Below are 18,989 nucleotides of genomic sequence, written 5' to 3' on the forward strand. Positions count from 1 at the left end.
TCTGCCAAGCAAAGGTCCCGAGTTAATCTCTCCTGCAAAGGGCAGGATCTCCAACTCCCTGAGATGGCCATTCCAGGGCAAAGCTCTGCAGGGATCAAAAACATCAAATCCCTTGGAAAACAGTTAAAAGCAAAGTCTCTTTACGTCTCTGAGTGCTGCACATCAGATCTGCTAATCCTTTACCAAAGTGAAATCTTTAGATGCCAAATTATAAGTTAGCAGAACACAGCAATTTATTGTCTTATTATCAAAAAGTAATGGCAGGATTAAAAAAAATCAATTTTGAGAGGGCTTTTTTCTGTGTCAAACTTGCCAATTTTGCAAAACTGTAATTTCCCTTGTGGAAAATCTATTTTATTGTGAAAATACTACTGTATGTATTGGCTGCTTTTCCAGGAATTATATCCAGAATTTTGCATAGAATGCTGTCATTTTGCAGAAGCAACAGTCCCTGGTGGTGAATCAAACCTGATGTAACCTCTCCCTCTCCCTCATTTAACACCACTCACCTGAACGCTTTAATAAGGTAATTATCAAGGTCAATTATTTAAAATAATGATGCATTACAGTCCAGTTACTCCTACAGAGAGAGTTTTTATCTAAACCCAAGGACTTTAAAACTTCTAAAGATGTAAATGAACGACCTGACCCACAAAATCCCTACACAACCCGTAAATGTATAAACTTTTAAGGCCACTCGAGTTTTCTTTCTAAGCACTTTTCTTTATTTCAGGGTTGCTTTTCTCTGCAAAAGAGGAATGTGAAGTTCACTTGGAGAAAATATCTCTCCTGGGGGTACTCTATAATGAATGACTTGGCTTCTCTCTGCAAGTGCTTGTACTATTTTGAGAAATGGAGATGTGTTGGGGTGGTTACCAGCAGTTCCTTTTGTTGTAATTTCTGAAATGAAGCTTCTCAAGTTTCAGGGAATAATTGATTTTTTTTTTTTTTTTTAATAGCTTTCCTGTAGCTATACAACTCATTTTATTCTGGCGCTTTTTTTACCTTTTTTTTTGGTTGTTGTTAATTTTTTTCCTCCTCTCAGATGCTTAATTATCTTTTGTAATAATACATAAAATCAAATTACACAGCCGTTAGATAGGTGATTTCCTGGTACCCATCAGCATTCACAAAAGAAAAGAATGTTTTTATAATTTTGTCACAGACACTCCAGTCAGCTTTGGTTTACTCCATGATCTTATTATTAAAATTGTGCTTCCAACTAGAGTGCTAAAACAATACAAAAATCTGAGTTTTACACAACATAAAATATTAGCTCAGGATTAAAACTTTGTCTGCATTACCTCCCTCTGTGACCAGTCCTTCCCAGGCCTCAGTGCTGTAATGTATATTAATATAAATAATATTCCTCTGAAGCACAGGAGGCTTCAGAGCAACTCCATAAAACCTCCAGATATCAAACACATAATTTTGTGTCTTCACTTCAAATCTTCAGGCTGATGTTGATGGATGTTGTTGTACACACCAATGAGTTCTTCAGTGTCTAATACACATCTGATATCCATGCAAGCAAAGCATTCTCAGCATTCAGCAGCTCCCAGAATTGTTCCCTTAAAAAAAAAAAAGATGCAAAATCCCCCTAAACACAACCTTCAAGAAATACAGGCCCTGTTTTTGCAGGTGTTTTGAGCAGGATACAGAAGTGGTTGTAGAAACCTGCCCATCTCCCTCCTCTCTGCTCTTTTTTGTCCCTCCCCAGGGAGGGGTTTTTATCAGCATCTCCTGCTGGTTTAAGCTGCCCTGACTGATCTTGCAGGGAGCTGTCCCTGGATGCCACTAGCGGGGTCACAGCGTGGTGCTGTGGCTCCCTAAACAGCACAAACCCAGACAGAACCATTCTAAAGGAAACTGGGAATTTACACAATAAGTGTAGAGTCATTGAGGTTGGAAAAGAGCTCTAAGGTCATCGAGTCCAACCTGAATGTCCCCAAGTGCCACACCCTCATGGCTTTGAGACCTCTCTAGGAGTGGTGACTCCACCAGTGCCCTGGGCAGCTGTGCCAATGCTCAACATTCCTTTCCATGAAGCCAATTCCCCCTAATATCCAATCTAATCCTGCCTCTGGCTACGAGCAATTTTTTACTCTCAGTAGTCCACACAGAGTGATAATAAACACAGGGGGAAATCTCAAGCACAGTGCCTGGCCTTTAATATAAAATACTGGAGCAGAACCTCCCTGGTGGGCCAAATCCCAAACATGAGGATGCAAATTGACACAGCCATGCCACAAACTCTTCAAATGGAAGCACAGCTGATGACTTAAATCCCCCTGGACTACGAGAGGCAGATTTTTGGTAATATTCCTGACATCAGTTCTATTGTTTCTCCCCATAATGCACTGACCTAGATCTGTTGGTGTAATTTTTCAGTTTCTAATACTGCTAATATTGCTTTTAGACAGTGGTTTCAGGGCCCTTTTGAGATGAGTTCTTCAAAGCTGGAGCTTAATCCATTCTTTATTAGCTTCTGTAAAGTGATTACTTCTTCAGGGCTGGATGGAAGTGCTTAAAGGAAAGGAGCATTCTGTTCCCAAACATCACTGCTCCACTTCCAGAGCATTTGCTGGAATTTTAACGCTTTAGGCTTGACTGATGGGGACATAAAACAAGAGAAGACACCAACAGAAAAGTTTCACATTGTAAATGTGTTGACACTGTGACATTTTTTTAACGAAATCCCGGGATGTGACAGGTGCTCAGGGACTGATGGCCCGTGACGGGCGAGCTGGAGGTCACTGGAGCCACTGCTGCTGCTGCTGAGATGTCATTTTATTGTTTAGTTCAAAATGAAAAATCGCTCTCTGCATGCAGTTTATGGGAGCCCTGGTGCAAGGAGGGGCTGGGGAAAAGCCACATCCCAGTTTACCTTCCAGTGCTCCTTCCACAGCACATGGAGAAAAAAAAGAGGAGGACCCAAACCTACTGCATCTGTCAGGCTGTAATTAATGGGGAATTTTTCTTGTGTCCATGTGAACACTTCCTGCTAGTTCCGTGAAAACTGTGCTTATTAACATCAGGCTAGGATGGTTTCAAGGAATACTTCTTTAAATAGCTACAGGAAACAAGAACTCTCTGTTGTCATGGAGAAGTGGCTGCTCCCAGGGCAAAGCCTGGCTGCCAACCTGACCACAGCTCTGTCATTTCACACAGCAAATCCAGAATAATAAAGCAAATAAGGGAAAAAAAAGGAAAAATCTAATTAATTTCAGAGCTGTTGAAAGCCAAAAATGTGAATGAAACAACAAAATAACTCCTGGATGTTAACTGTAGAAATAGCTGTGTGTCAGTCCAAAGCAATGGTGAATAATGGAATGGTTTGGGTTGGAAGGGGCCTTAAAAATCATCCAGGGACACCTTCCACTATCCCAGGGTGCTCCAAGCCCGGTCCAAGATGGCCTTGGACACTGCCAGGGATGGAGCAGCCGCAGCTTCTGTGGGCACCCTGTGCCAGGGCCTCAGAACAGCAGAAAGCAGAGATTTATAAGAGCAGTTTTAAAGCTGGACAAACTTTTGAACCCATTTATCAAAGTACCTGTAGTTCCCATCCCAAGGTGAGACAATAATAAATAGATAAAAAGTTAATTGTGTTCCCAAGCCTTTTTAAGGAAAAAACCCAAATTATATGGAATTTTTAAAGGAAAAGTTGGCATTGGGTAATCGCTCTTGCAAAACCTTCCTAATGAATCATTCCAGCCTCCCATTCTTCACAGGAGCAGGGAATATCCACGTGCAGATCCAGAACATTCATTTTAATAAAAGAAAATACCACATCCACAGGAATGCAGGGAGCTGGGTAAATGTATTTTAGGGTAAAAACTGGGGACAAAGCTGCTGGGGAGCTGAGAACAGCTTTGTGGTGAGAAGGCTGTGGGCAGGGTGGCTGGGGCTCACCCCACATGGAGGGCAAAGCTCACCAGGGGGATATTTAAAGAAAAAAAATCCCAGAGGAGGCTTCCCAGTTTAACAACCTCTCTGCTCCTGCCCTCTCTGGCTCCAGTTTTGGTCAGCTCTGAGTCTAAAATAATAATTTTAATCCCACACAGAAGTACTGTCCAATCCGGCATTACAAAAGGGCTGCATAACCCAAACATTTTCTATTTCCAATTTGACCAGAAATAATTTAAATCTCTGTGAGAAATTCATTTCACTTCCACTGGCCTCAGTTTGGGGCAGCATCACATTTATCCTTAAATTGTCATATTCCCTTCTCTACGTCTTCTGCTGAGTATAACAAAGAAAACCCCAAGGAGAAGGAAATTCTAATTGAAAAGCCAGCATTTTTGGGATTTTTTCATGTATTTCCTCTATTTCATATTTTGGCAGCAAAGCCAAATAACGCATTATTCGATTTTAAAAAACATACTTTATTTTGGGGTAATACTGGGCAATGTTATGAGCAGGGAAAACACCACATTCTCTAGGTCACAGCTTGAACACACCCCTCAATGATGCCATGAAGGAGGGAAAGAAGGATTTTGCCCCTGCAGAATCCCTCAGGAGGGATGGGGAGGCCCCATCTCAATTAAACTGCATTCCCACCTCCCCCTGTCTCACCAGGGAGTTCCACAGTGGAAAACTCTGAAGTTTTCTGCACAAGACGCTGTGGGGACAGAAGTGATGGATGGGCTGGATGAGCCTGGATTTATTTTCTTTTGGAAGGAAGGCGCACTCGTCGCTGCTCCAGCCTTCTCTCTCTCTCCAAAACATTTTGTTCCTCACCAAAGCCCTTGGGGGACTGGAGAAAACATCAATCAAAGCCAGACAATCCTACAGCATCCAAACCCTGGTCAAAATTGATGGAGAAGCCCAGCTTTTGTCTTTGCTAACTTGACAAATGCTGCAGTGGTTCAGTGCAAAGCCCTTCACCCCCCAGAGCTGTGTCTCCCTTGGCTGCCCAGACTCACTGGTCTGGCTCCTGAGCATCCATTTGGGTTTGAAATCCGAGCATTTGAAACCTGAACAATTCCACATTACTGCCAGAAGATGAGGTTGGCTCCACAGAGAGCTTCCATGCTGGGAGCAAATCTGGTGGAAATAAAACAAGCTCTAAGCAGAGGAGACTTTGTGTTAACAACAGGAACTTTTTAATCTATAAATAAAATAAAAATCAGTGATGATTACCTAGGGTTTGTCACCCTGTGCCTGCACGTTCCTTTCCATCTCTCCCAGTTGGATGTGGATTTTCTCATGCCTCATCTCAACCCTAACCCCACAAAACCACACCTCACAGAGAACCTAAAACTTCATTACAGAGGTGGTGACTTCACTGAGCTCTGTCACAAATTCCGTGCAACCAGAGAAAGGCAAAGTGCTCACAACACTAGAAAATGTATCCAAGCATATATTACTGAATAATAAATGCATGGATCTTCTATTCATATCTAATTTTTGAAAATAAAGTTAAGCTTAAAGTAAAGAATAACATTTTAGATGTGTTGTGGGTCACAAGGCTGAAGCCCTTCCCATGCCACATGGTAAACCCCAAGGTGCAATTTTTATTGAATGTATCAATCCCATGACAAAACCTAAAACACGTTGCCAGCAAACATCCCTGCACAGCAAATCCAGCCCCATGTCTGGGAAGGGGTTGAGCCAGAAACCTGGGGGCCTTTATGGGATCAATGACTGTTTGAAAAGAGACAACACTGATGAAAAGAGATGGCATTTTCCCTGAAGTATTCCCATTCAATTTAAAATGGATTAGAGAGCACTCCGGGTGTAAGTGCTGCGCTTTGGGTAGCAATGATATTTCAGCTCTGTATACAAAATATTCCATTCCATCTCCTCGTGTTTATAAAGGCTCCAGTGCAGCCTCTGCATTCTGCACTACTATTAAAGCTGCTTCCTGTAATACATTAAAGAGTGGAAATGTTCCTTTAGAATAATCCTTCATGTGCTCTTTGCCCCTTCAAAGTGCAGACAGAGCCAGAGAGAGACGAGAGCTCCAGGAAACACAAAAGATGTGGCTACAATGGGTATCTACAAAAAATTAATGCAAGAACTGGACTAAACGAGTTATTCGGCATCTCAAAGCCAAACTTGCAGAGATTCCTGATCATTTGTGAGGCTGTAATTTTGTTTTCCTTCACATAATCCTGTGTGTATCCACTTATTCAGACACTTCTGACATGAAATGTTTTTGGTTCAAGATGGAGAAAAGAGCTATCCCTGTAGATATCCCAATGGGCATCCCAAGGGACATCCCAATTTCCTCAGTGCCCAACAGAGCAGGTTCTGTCCCAGAGCAAATCTTGTCAATCCTGCCAAAGAGAGCACTGCTGGCTTTGCCACCTAATGCATGGGAACCTGAATTCATGGAATCCTGGAATGGTTTGATTTGGAAGGGACCTTAAAGCCCATCCCATCCCACCCCTGCCATGGGCAGGGACACCTCCCACTGTCCCAGGCTGCTCCAAGCCCCGATGTCCAGCCTGGCCTTGGGCACTGCCAGGGATCCAGGGGCAGCCCCAGCTGCTCTGGGAATTCTATTCCAGGGCCTTCCCAACCTCACAGGGAAGAATTCCTTCCCAAATTCATAATCTTTATCATCCCCCTATTAATTAAAAACTGTAGAAACTCAGAATAAACCAAGCTTTTGTCCATCACCCATGAGTCTTGAGTTATGTTTGCTGACTATTAGAAAGCATCATCTCTTCAGTAGGTCTCCAACAAATAAAATCAAACTCCTGATATTTTGTTGCAGCCTAACTGTCAAAAAAAAAAAAAAAAAAAGAATAAAAGTTTAAAAAACCAAGTGAGGAAGATAAATGGAAAACTAAGTGATATGCTGAAAATAGAACAGTGAGATTTAGTTTTATTTTAAATTATCAAACTGGGATTGAGAAGATGGAGTGCATGTATTTTATTGGCTTTTGACTGACAGTTTCCAGGTGGGAAAGCTCCAAGCACCTTAAGAAATAATTCAATGATTCAGTCACTGACTGCTGCAGTCAAGACATCCCTTTAGTGAGAAAATTTTATGTTAAGTTCTAAAAAAATCACAGAGCAAAAGGAAAAGTATCATTCTTCCAGGAGATTTGTTTCAGGCATCCTTCATCTTTCTGCCCTGGGGCAAAGCCATTTTTCTTCTGAGATGTTGCAGTGATCAAGTCTAAAGAACTTCCCAGGAAGGCTCAGGTGTTGGGAATTTCTGCAGTTTGGTTGGAAAAGGTGCAAGATGGGAACTGGGCCTCTGTTGGCTGTTTCGGCGTGTGTTTGTGGGGGTTGTTATTTCATAAAAAGAAAAATCAGAAATAACAAATGCTGTCTTTGATCATTCCTGTTTCTCCCTTTTTAATTTTTATAACTGGAATCAAGAACACTTTTACCTCCCCCATTAAACAGTTTAAACATGGTCACTCATCTGTTTCTCCTCTGTTTTCAGAGGATCTGCTGGGTTGGGGGGGGCCTTGTAAGTATTTCATTATATTTAGACAATTAACAGTGACTGAAACAAGTTTTTCCAAGGAAAAAGGCAATGGAGGTGTCATAAATACTAAAACACAGGCAAGAAAGGTGTTTATAAGTGGATTTGTTGAGAAAAAAAATCACTCCTTCTAAGCACAAATATCACCATTAGCACAGAAATCACAACCATTAAATAATCACCTTATTCAATATATTTTACACCCCTTGTCTCTTCCACACAACAATCTACAACCCTGACAGCTCCAATCTTTTATTTAATTTGTTCTTGGCCTTTCTGATAACACTGCCTGTTATCTCATGTACTTGTTCCGTGGCCATAATGACAACATTGTCCTGAAAAAAATCACGTTTGACCCTCTTGGAGGTGTGAATGTTGAATTGAGACAGAACTCCTCCGAGGGGTTTTCCTAGGAGTAATTAGGCTACGTTTTTTAGTTATATACTTCTGCATTCAGCTCTAAAATGTGATCTTCATTGAAAAAAAAAAAGGCCTCTAACAGTGGGATCCCTGAAATCCAAGCTTCCCGGAGATGCTCCACAAATCCTCCCTCTGCTGGCACCACAGCCACGCTCACCCCAATCCCAGCCCTTCTCCCCAGAGGGAACACAGCTGACACTTCCCACAGATCTGAGAGTTTTCAATTTTCGTGCTCAAGTCCTCACTAATCTCCTTATTCCATCTCAGCACATCCCACCTGTAGCTCCATTTCCCTGTCTCCAAAAACTGCTGATGTCTCAAACACCAGCGTCTGCAACCGCTCCAAACTTCAGCTCCATTTTCACATCACTTTTAGGCTCACAATTTTATCTCCAGAATGATGCCAAATTTCAGCCAGAACACGCATTTCTCACCACTCCTGACTGGTAGGGAACTTCCCCAACTTTCCCCAACCATCTTTTAAAATAGCTTTTTATTTCAAACACAACAAGAAAACAGATTTGAGGGAACATGAACGACCCTGTCCATGGCTGAAAGGGTGAACCACGTTACACAACAAAAAAGATCTTTAACTGCAGACATTCCTCACTCTTAATGACTTATTTGGCACTAATTCTGTAATAATGGCAGAATTTTAAGAGCAGTGACTGCAGAGATAGACAAGGAAAGAGAAATCTTCCAACCCCGTGTCATGTTTTAACATCTATAGTGCTTATATTAAATATAATATTTCATATAAGACAAGTTATGGGTCAATCTTCATCCAAAGGGATGCTGCCCTTCCTATCCCCATCAGTCTTGTTCAGGGAACAAAAGGTTTGGTTCCAGAAAACCCTCACTGGCTGCTTCTCTCTTCAATAATGGTCTTTTCCCTGGCCAGCTTTAATTAAAGTCTTCTATGGACACAAAAGAAGGGTCAGGATTGACTTAAGAAAGCAGAAATATTCACCTGAAAGGGACTTCAGAATGAAAAATGCATTAAAAAGTTGGGCACGAAACATGAAACAGACTTTTTCACTCCTTTCATTCCTCCTCATCCTCCTGAAAGTATTTTATAGAGCCTGATTTTTTACAGCCTTCTTCAGAAGAGGATTTCACTGAAGGGTCTGACCACAGACTTTTCTGATGGAAAATGAAACTATTTTCACTTTTCCTGATTTCTGCAGCTGGGCTTTATTATTTTTTTTTATAGAGACATTTGAGGAAGTATAATAAAAAAAATCATTAAACAAGTGAAAGTTTTCAGAAGCGTTTTCTTCTGAACTCATTCAAATGATAAATAAATGATACAGAGACCTGGCTTGGTTTTTTCAGCTTTGTTTTCCTGATCCCCCACTACATATTTAGGGTTTTTTTGACTGATTAATTACTGTGGAGAGTGGGATGAGACACTTCAGCTTCTCTTTTCTCTTTAAACCAGCTTCCCCACGCTCCAGATTGCTCCATCCAGAAATCTCCAGGATATTGACTGGCATTAGTGGGATCTCCATTAAAGAAACTTTGTGGAGAATAAGGATGCAGAGCAATGAATCCATGGATTTAGAAAAGAAAATTAAACAATTTGGAAAGGATTACCACGATGGTAATGGTAATAGCTGATGAAAGCCCAGCACAGCTCTGAAAAGTAAAAATATGCCTGATTTACGTTTATATTGTGCTTTTTCTTTGCAATTGTTTTTGTATTCCTCCTCATCCATTCCAGGGCTGTGCTTTATTACTCTCCATAAAGAAATATTAAAATATAGTTACTGTTTTATATTAGAAAGAAAGAGAAATACGTAGGGTCTGGCAACAAAACCTGTTTGCTTAAAATGGAAATAAATAAAATTTTAAAACTGAAAATCTCAGGTAGCTTCAAAATATTGCCAAGTCCTTTCCCAGACTGGGATTGTGGGAAAAAAAACCCACTGAATTCCAACAGAGTGGGACAAAAGTGAGGTTTCTTTTTAAAGAAATCTCCTGGTTCTGGGGGATTCCACCTCCTATCACACCTCTGGTTCCTTGGGGTGGAGATGTGCTGGATCCTACAATCAAAGGGACACACTGCAGGCATTGCCCAGGCAGAATAATTTAATTTCATACAACAGAGATGTTTCTTAATTGTGGGACCATGAAATATTCTTAAAAACTTTCCTTTTCCCTATTATCCCTCACCACCAGCAGCTCCTGCCTGTCTGGGACACACTGGATACCCAAGTGCAATGGGATATTCCCATTGCAATGGGATATTTCCTGCTGGAATTAAACATGGATGGGACTAAATCTGCCCTCAGAGGAAGCAATAAAAGCTCTCTCTCACAGGAAACCAACTCACAGGTCCCCAAATTTTGGGGTCATTTTGAAATCAGCTGCCTCATCCCATCATGGCAACCTCTGTGTTAACACCACAACTATTGCTGAGCAGAGGACGACTGGAAAGAAACCTTAGATGTTTAAATTTGATATTTCATGGCTTGTTTTCAAGGTGGAAAGTATCATCTACAAGATGGAGCAAAAATCAGCTTTTCAGGCTTGATTTCTTCTGTCACACTTAAGGGCTTTGCTGGTGTTAAGTATCACAAGAGCTTAAAAAAACCCCAGCTCCTGCTGCCAACACCACATTAAGTGTTCAACCAAGCTGGAATTTACTGCTTTGGAACATAAGGCTGTAAAAATAGAAGGGTGAAAAGGGCTTCTAATGTTTAGGAAAAGCAGTTTTATGTCATAACACGAGGAAATATATACAGGCCAAAATTCCTGGAGGAAAAAAATCCTAAATATTTATGGAAGCTCTGTGACTTAGGTAGTTATATATGCAAAATAGCTTTTGTTTCTTAAAGAAAATTAATATTAAGCCTTCAAAGCTGAGGTAAGGCAACAGAATTTTGTTGTTTTGCCCCTGAAAGGACTGAGAAATTGGTACATAAAGGAGATGGGGTCAAAGCGAAGTCTCTGATCCTTTATGATGTATATTTACAAATATATTTATAGATATATATAAGAAAAAGTGGGACATTTTGGCAGAACTAAGTAGTGCCAAGGCTCTGCCACACCTTTTGTGGGATGAAATCAGATACTTCAGAGAGTTTTTGGACTTCAGTGACTCCAGTTTATTTCAGGATGTTACCCCGGTAAGTCTTTCCCCGTGTTTTGTTCTTTCCCTGTTAGGAAAGGATGCTTCTCTTCCTTCTAAACCAGCAGAGGTGGCAGCGAGGCCCGAGGTGTTATCAGCCACACCTTCGGGTTACATCCCCTGTGTGAGTGATAACACCGAACTCTGCAGGAAATGAGATTAAGGTACAAAAATACCCAGGTGGAATGAAAGGTGAAATAATCTGTCTAAAACCCCAACTGATTTCCCAGCACTTAGTGGAGGAATGGGAAGAGCTCCCTGGTTCCTTCCCTTGCTCCAGACTGGAGGATTCTGCTTGGCATAGCTGAAAAATCAGTGAGTGAATTCCTGGACCTGGAAATCATGGTTTGGTTCCCAGTGGGAATTACAGCAGATGAGCTTTAGGTTGTGATACGGATTATTGAGGGGCTGGAGCACATCCAGGGAAGGGAACAGAGCTGGGGAAGGGGCTGGAGCCCCAGGAGCGGCTGAGGGAGCTGGGAAGGGGCTCAGCCTGGAGCAAAGGAGGCTCAGGGGGGACCTTGTGGCTCTGCACAAGTCCCTGACAGGAGGGGGCAGCCGGGGGGGGTCGGGCTCTGCTGCCAGGGAACAGGGACAGGAGGAGAGGGAACGGCCTCAGGCTGGGCCAGGGGGGATTTAGGCTGGATATTAAGGAAAATTTCTAATTTAGGGTGGTCAGGCATTGGAAGAGGTTGCCAATGGAGATGGCGGAGTGCCCATCCCTGGAGGGATTTAGAAGCCGTGTGGATGTGGCACTTGGGGCCATGGAGCAATGGTAGCCTTGGTGGTAGCCTTGGGAATGGTTGGACTCGATCTTAGAGGGCTTTTCCATCCTAAACAATTCTGTGTTTGTATTTCCAATCTCTCAGACAGGTGAGAGCCACAATCTGATGTTTGAAGTTACACTTGAGGCACTTCCTGGCTTTCTGGACCTGAAGACAACGTAAGGTTTCTGCAATGTTTATAAAAATCAGTTCTGCTCTGGGTCAGGGTTTTTTATTCACAATTTTCTGCACCAAATCTGAACTAAAAGATTAAAGATCAGTGTCCAAGGCCAGGCTGGACGGGGCTTGGAGCAGCCTGGGATAGTGGAAGGTGTCCCTGCCCATGGCAGGGGGTGGAATGGGATGAGTTTTAACACCCAACCCAAACCTTCAGTGATTGAAAGCTTGGCTGAAGCTCAGCCTTACTGGCACTTTCTAATAGAATCTTACAGGAGAGAGCATTTCCTTGGGAAATTCCAGTACACCAGAGCTCAGCTCACAAAATTCCAGGAGAAGCCAAGCAAAGCTTGACCTGTCAGGGTTTTATTTCAGGATCACATCAGTGGGTCGATGTGAGGCTCACAATTATTACTCTGATAACAACAGCTTGGTGTTTCTGTTGCAGAAGGATTTGAGGAGAGGTCTCTGCCAGGGGCTGCAGGGCCGGGCTGGGAAATGCAAATGGATGTTGGAATGTAATTATTGCAGTCGGAGCCACTCACACACTGCATTGTTCACAAATTAGCTGGAGTGCCACAACTTTTAATGACCTCTTCACTTGCATACGAATAATTTCTGCAGCAGCCCTTTTTAGTTGCTGTAATTAAAGTAATTTAAAAGTTTTAACTAGAAAGTGCACTCAAGGCACAGGAACTGATAAAGGGAAATGTGGCTTCGAGAGCTCTTTTTCCCCCTGCCCCTGTACAGAGCTCCCACTGTGTCAGAAAATTACAGGATGTCCATCTTTCAATTTGGCTCGACAACAAAGGACTTCCACCTACTCACTCCCTCCTTTTCATATTTTTATTTTTGAATCCGGGTGCTTTAATGGGAGAAGAAATGAAATCTATTGCTATGACCATGTGCCAGTATTAAATGGGAACAGAGGACCGGAAGAAAGTCTGGAGCACAAGGAAGCCAAGAAAGCACAGAGGGCCCTTTCCCTGCTTCAAAACCTGCAGCGTTTGTGTGTTCCAATGTTACTTTTCCTTTTGAGTCTTAGGCTTCCCTAATTAGTTTTTATTGCTGTGTTTGTTATGCCCATTCCTGTTGTTAATTTGGATATCGATTGCTTTCCATAGAAAGATTATTCCAAGATTCCATGGACAAGTTTCACTGCAATATTTCTTTGATTGGGCCACTGAAAACGTGGAAAGGGCTAAGTTTTAAAGATACTGAAGAAAAGGAAAAGACACGTTTCAGGAATGATTCTCAAAGTCTAATTCTTTGCACACACTATGGGAATTGGATATTCCTGAATCATGGCATTGGCATAAAACCCACACAGCCAAAATACCCTGACAGAACTGCCTCAAAGAGCTAAATTTTGATTTTTCTGTGATGCTCCCTGTGGTCACTGACCCCACCCTCCCAATGATACTGATCAATTCCAACCACAAACCTCTCTGAAATATTTTTAAGACACTAATTTCACTTAATAAACAAGCAAAACACCAATATTCTGAAGGAGTTTTAGCACTGGGCGTGACTGTTGAAAAATATCAAATCAAACTCTTAATAAAATATTTACGGGTATAAATCACTCTAAAATAATAAATTCACTACATTCTACTGCAGCCTACCTAAAATCCACGGACAGTTATTGCTCCCAAGGAGAGCAGGAGGTGATCCTGGGCTGCCTTTTGGCTTTTAAATGTGTGTCTGTGAGTAATCCCTGCAGTTTCAGTATTCCGCAGGTGCAAAGATACCGGGAGCGCTGTTTTTAATAAAACATTCTATTGTAAATCAAGAAACACTCATATACACACTATATACGGGGGGAAAAGAAGAAGAATAACATTTCAAAAGCCAAAGAGGCCATAAAAACTGGGTTTTACTGCAGGTGTTTGACCCTGGTTCAAGTTTAATACACTCCAGAAAGGAACTTCTTTGGGAAGCAGCATTCTGGGAAGTGGCAGAGTGTTCACCCTGTTCTGTCTGGGGCTTTGCAGTTCCAGGGTTGTTCTGCACTTTAAACAATTCCACAGCCTCTCCATACAGACAATTAAAGTGCATTCATTAGGAGATTACTGGCCTATTAAAGCCATCAACCTCTGGCTGACAAATAATCAGTCTAACTTCGTGCACTTGCCTCGTGGTTATAATTAAATGAGTTTGCACTTGGTGGCGACCATTAAATAAAGTTAATGATGATATTTTTTTATGGGTTTGAGGCAGTAACATATAACAAACATCAGGCAAGGGGGAATTTGGCCCTGCAATCAGAATTTGGGTAGTTTTACTTTTGATCTTAAAAATTTCAATACTAAGACTTAGCCTAGGTTGGCAGAGACAGAACAGGCACAGACTCCTAGAATTTTTGGGGTTTAAAGGGAGCTTAAAGATCACCTCATGTCACCCCCCTGCCAGGGGCAGGGACACCTTCCACCATTCCAGGTGGTGCTTTTTTAAATTTGAAAATATCGAACAATTTATCAATCAAAAAAATTGCTGTGCCAACAAAAAGTCGTGGTATTGATTTGCAGTCTGTCCTCTAAATCACCTCAAAGAAAATCATTTACTAGAGAGAGAGCTCCTTGTCTTCGTGTCAGTTTGAATTTCTAATTTTTGTGTTAAAAATAAAAAAAAATTCAAGTTAACCTCGTGGTTGGGGTTCCATTCCAGCTGGACTACAGCTCCACATCCCATAATAACTCAATATTTTACTCCCCTTGTTGTCTGTAGGATTTTTGTTGTGGCCAGGGAACACCTCCCTGTGCACCCACCACGTTAACAACTCAGTTTTTTTCCTTAAACACCTCTTAAAGCTGTCAAAAGACAGCACCTGCATGCAGAAATATGAATTTGTCTGCCAAAAAAACAGCCTTAAAATCCTGTTTCTTTTGGATTAAATGGTTTTTTCAAGCTGAACAAAAAATGTCTTTTTTTGAGCAGTGTTTCTGTGTTGGGCAATTCTGCCTTTTGATTTTCAATAAAATTAATAGAGCCCTGGCACAGAAGAAGGTTCTGAAAGCTTTTAATTGCTCCCATTCCCATTCCATGGACTAAACTGCCTGTGCCACACCAGACTCAAATATCTGCTGTAGTCCAGAACAGAGTTTATGAGATTTCTCATATTTATTGCTCCAATTATCTCAGCCAGTAAACAGAGATGGTGCAGAATTCTGGAAGAAACTCAAAACTTCGAGAATCACAGAATTATTTAGGCTGGAAAAGACCTTCAAGACCATGAAGTCCAAGAACAAGCCATGTACCCAAGGACCACGTCCTCTTAAATTCCTCCAGGGATGGTGACTCCACCACTGCCCTGGGGAGTCTGTTCCGAGCCTTAACAATATTTTCAGGGAAGAATTTTTTCCTAATAAGTCCCTACTACCAGTAATTTCACCTCCTTCCAAGGCTGTGATCTCTATTTTCAAAGCTGCTCCTCTGTCACCACCTACAAAGACATTTTAGATGGAAGAACCGCATAAGATTTGATAAGAGCCATCACATGAATCAACACCCAAGGAGAGGAAAACACAGACCATCAATATTTACAGTTCTTGAAATGCCACTGTCAGGTTTTTATTTGGGAATTTGATGCATGCTGGAGGAAATAATAAGCGAGAGAGCAGCAATAAAGAAAAGGGGAAGTTAAAGTGGTTTGAAAGATTCATTCTCAAAGGAAGACAATGAAGTGGCTGCAACATGGAATTAAAGCGGTGGCAAATCTCTCTGAGATTAGAAAGGAGCCTGGTGGACAGATGGATTGGGCAATCATTTGATAGGAATCAGTTTAGAACAAAGACAAAACAGAAAAGAAGAAAAGGAAAGGGATGTTTTGTGTGTGACAAGAGCAGATTTAGGGCCAGGGAGGTACCAGCTGACTTTGGTGTTAATTTGGTGGCAGTTGTTTTACCAGAGTGACACAGGCAGGAAAAAGAGATGAAAAAAGAGCTTGAAAAGGCAGGAAAAGAGGTGACATTCAGAAGATGCAGGAGAAATCAGTGCCCTGCTCCATGAGGAGCCATTTAAAAGGCAAACAGAATGCCAGGAAAATCAAATGGTTGATGCAGAGATAGGGGAACCAATGGAAAAATGGGAAGCAAAGAAAGTGAGAAATTTTTTTCAAGCCAAACCGAATAGAGCTCATCTCCAACCAATAGCAGCCTGTGCTCCACCCAGCTCTGCCAGGTACAAAACTCCCTGCGGATGCAGCTACAATTCATACAAACCACCACCTCCACCTGGCTCCTTTAGGATCAGCTGAGAACTTGGGACTGGGAAATTTGCAGGCAGTGCCTTGCTGCAGGTTTGGGGTTGGGTACTTTAGTGCCATGTGTTGACATTTCCAAAAGCAAGCAGATCAGGATAATATTGAATTTGCAGTTACAAGGGGGGTGTTTTCCCAATTTCACTTGCAGTGTTCTACCCCACAGCTATTCCCACTGAACAGATTATTCCAGAGTCAAATCCATATCACAATTTTATTCCTTTATCAACATACACATTGTCAAGCAGTAATTGATGAACTAATGTTTTCTTAATATATTTTTAAAATAATGACCTGATTTCATTCCCTGGAGACAAAACACCAAAGCCACCTCTCCACTTTCCCTGCTCTTAATTGCAATGCAGAGAGCAGTGAAATGCAGAACTCTTTGCCATGTCACCTAAATATATCCATCATTTCTCTGCAAGCCTCCATAATCCCTTGCCAATAACACCGCCTATTTCATTTTGTACATCCTTCCCAGAAACTCCTGATGTTTTAAATCCCCAATCACTTCTCTCATTCCACCACGTCTCCCTTATTCCTATAATTTCATACTTCTGCTAAAACATCTGTAACTCCCATTCAGCAATATTGTTATATAATATATGCAGCTTTTCTCTCTTAGCTCAGCTTTGATTTACATCCTTTCCAGAGGTATTTTCCTCTGAACATTGTTAGCCACTGGATAAATTACCTTGGGATTTAGGCAGTGACATCCAAATCTCTCTCCCACCCCCATTACTTCACGAACAAAAGATAGGGAGTAATTTTTCAGTTTAGAATGCAGCTGATTTTTCCCCTGAGCTTGTGAAAGGCAGGGCCTTCATAAATATTATTCTGATTTTTCAGTTTGGTTATTTTTCTGGATTTCTTTTCTCTGAAAACACACCCTGCCCAGGGCTAGAGGGACATCTACAGCGTCCCCTTGGTGCTTCCATGCAGGAACGTCGTTGATTACAATCTCAGAGGGAGCCCCAGGGAAAATCTCAGGTTCTCTTGTGCTGAGCTGAAATAGGAGAAAACTCCCAGGAACCTGAGAGCATTTTCCAGCTCTGCTCTTCCTGTGCATCCACTGCTCCATGTAGGAATCACATTCTGGCAGGAATTTCCAGCTGCACTCCCTAAAAGCACCGCTGAACACATCCTGCTTTCAGAACCCTTTCACCCAACAATGTGAAGTTTAACAGATTTAATAAACATCTTATTTTAAATCTGGCTACTTTGCAACATCATTTAAAAAATCAGCTAAAAATAAAAGCTTGCAAAAGTGTTTTAGGACATGATTAGTAAACAAACAACCTTACCTAGTGTGGGGTTTCAGCTGAAAAACCTTGAGGAGATACCTTCCGTGTATATTCTTGTTGGATTTATTTCCCTTTTCTCTACAGCTCTGAATAGGCTGGAAAGGAACCTTAAATTCACTGAAAATAGAAGAGTTGTAAACCTTAGCACAGTTATCCACTTATAAATGCAAATCCCAGGCTAAGAGGAACTCTTTTTATACCTTCCTGGGCCACTCCCTCCTACACTTTTGGTGATGCTCAAGCCCCTTTTCCCCAGGTGAACCAACCCAGAGGGATTTACTTTTTGGAGAACTCACCTCCTGTTGGGTGCACAGAACGTCTCACCTTCCCAGCAGCACATTTAATGTCCATGGAGAAGATACAAAAACTGTATAACGGGCAAACTCCCCCCAAACCCCCCAAAATCTTTCTGAAATTCAAATTTTGATTTTAATTTCAAGTGTGGAGAAGGTCAAGTCAGTAATTTGGAAGTTACAGTGGGATTTGAACAAGGAAAGCATGGCAGGTAACCTGACGGGAATGGGAGTTCACACATAATGAGGTACATTTTAAATTGAATTTTAAAATAATATCAAGGATACTGTCATCCAATGTGTCACCGTAGAGTTAAGGCTAAAAATAACATTGGTTTAAAGAAATGCAGTAATTATATTCATTTCTTTAATACTCCCAGTAATAATTATGTCATTATAAAAGTTATCAATTTTATCCTGCTGGATTAAAACTCTTACTGTGCTTTTGAAGATGGTGGCGTCAGAAGCACCAGAAATTGGTTTAAGTGCAAGCAAGCAAAACACTTCAGGCAGCAGGAACAGGAAACACGCTGATCACACCACTTAAATCAGCTACAAACATGATCAACACATTCCCATTTTTGATAAAGGACTCTCCAACGTGACTTCTTGGAAAATGGGACACTCAAATCCTGTTTCAAAGCACAGAGTGAAAACACCGTACAAGGATTTCTCTGTCCTTGCTGACCTCTCTCTAATTGTTTGGACACCACCGAATTTCCTGCTGTTGCTGTGTCGTGACACAGGCACGATGTCCTTCCGCTCCTCTGAACATCTCCTGTGGGTTTAGGACTTCTGTCCCACACAAACAGCAAGGCTTTTGGAGAACACTTCCTGACCTGGGTGATCTTTAACCATAAATAGAGGAGATTCTGTGGACCTTACGTGGGCTCAGTGAATATCACACAGTTGCTGCAAGTATCGAGCGCGTCACAACTCGATGTGCAAGCTGGTCCTGAATCCTTTTTCCCCACTAGGAATCCCACAGAGCTGGGATGGCACTGCAGGAAAACTGGCTGAAAAGAGTCACAAAGATGTCCAATGTTTGTTTCAACACCCCAGGAAAGCAGAACCCTTCAAAGGAACACTGGAGGATTTCAAACGAGTGGTCAAAATTCTGGAAGTGTTTGAAGAGGGAACTGAGCAAACATTGACTCTTCTGTGAGCTAACACCAAAATCCTGCTGGGGG

General features: G+C 41.7%; 1 long non-coding RNA gene across 1 annotated transcript in view; it reads right to left on the reverse strand.

The window, feature by feature from the left end:
* LOC125330904 overlaps positions 1 to 17,704 on the reverse strand; it is a 41,703-nt gene extending 23,999 nt beyond the window's left edge. Inside the window, exon 1 of the long non-coding RNA XR_007205754.1 lies at positions 17,507 to 17,704. This is a non-coding gene — a long non-coding RNA (uncharacterized LOC125330904). The remainder of the gene's footprint in view (positions 1 to 17,506) is intronic.
* Positions 17,705 to 18,989: the final 1,285 nt, after the last annotated feature.

This window comes from Corvus hawaiiensis, chromosome 10, assembly GCF_020740725.1.
Source record: "Corvus hawaiiensis isolate bCorHaw1 chromosome 10, bCorHaw1.pri.cur, whole genome shotgun sequence".
Lineage (NCBI taxonomy): Eukaryota > Metazoa > Chordata > Aves > Passeriformes > Corvidae > Corvus > Corvus hawaiiensis.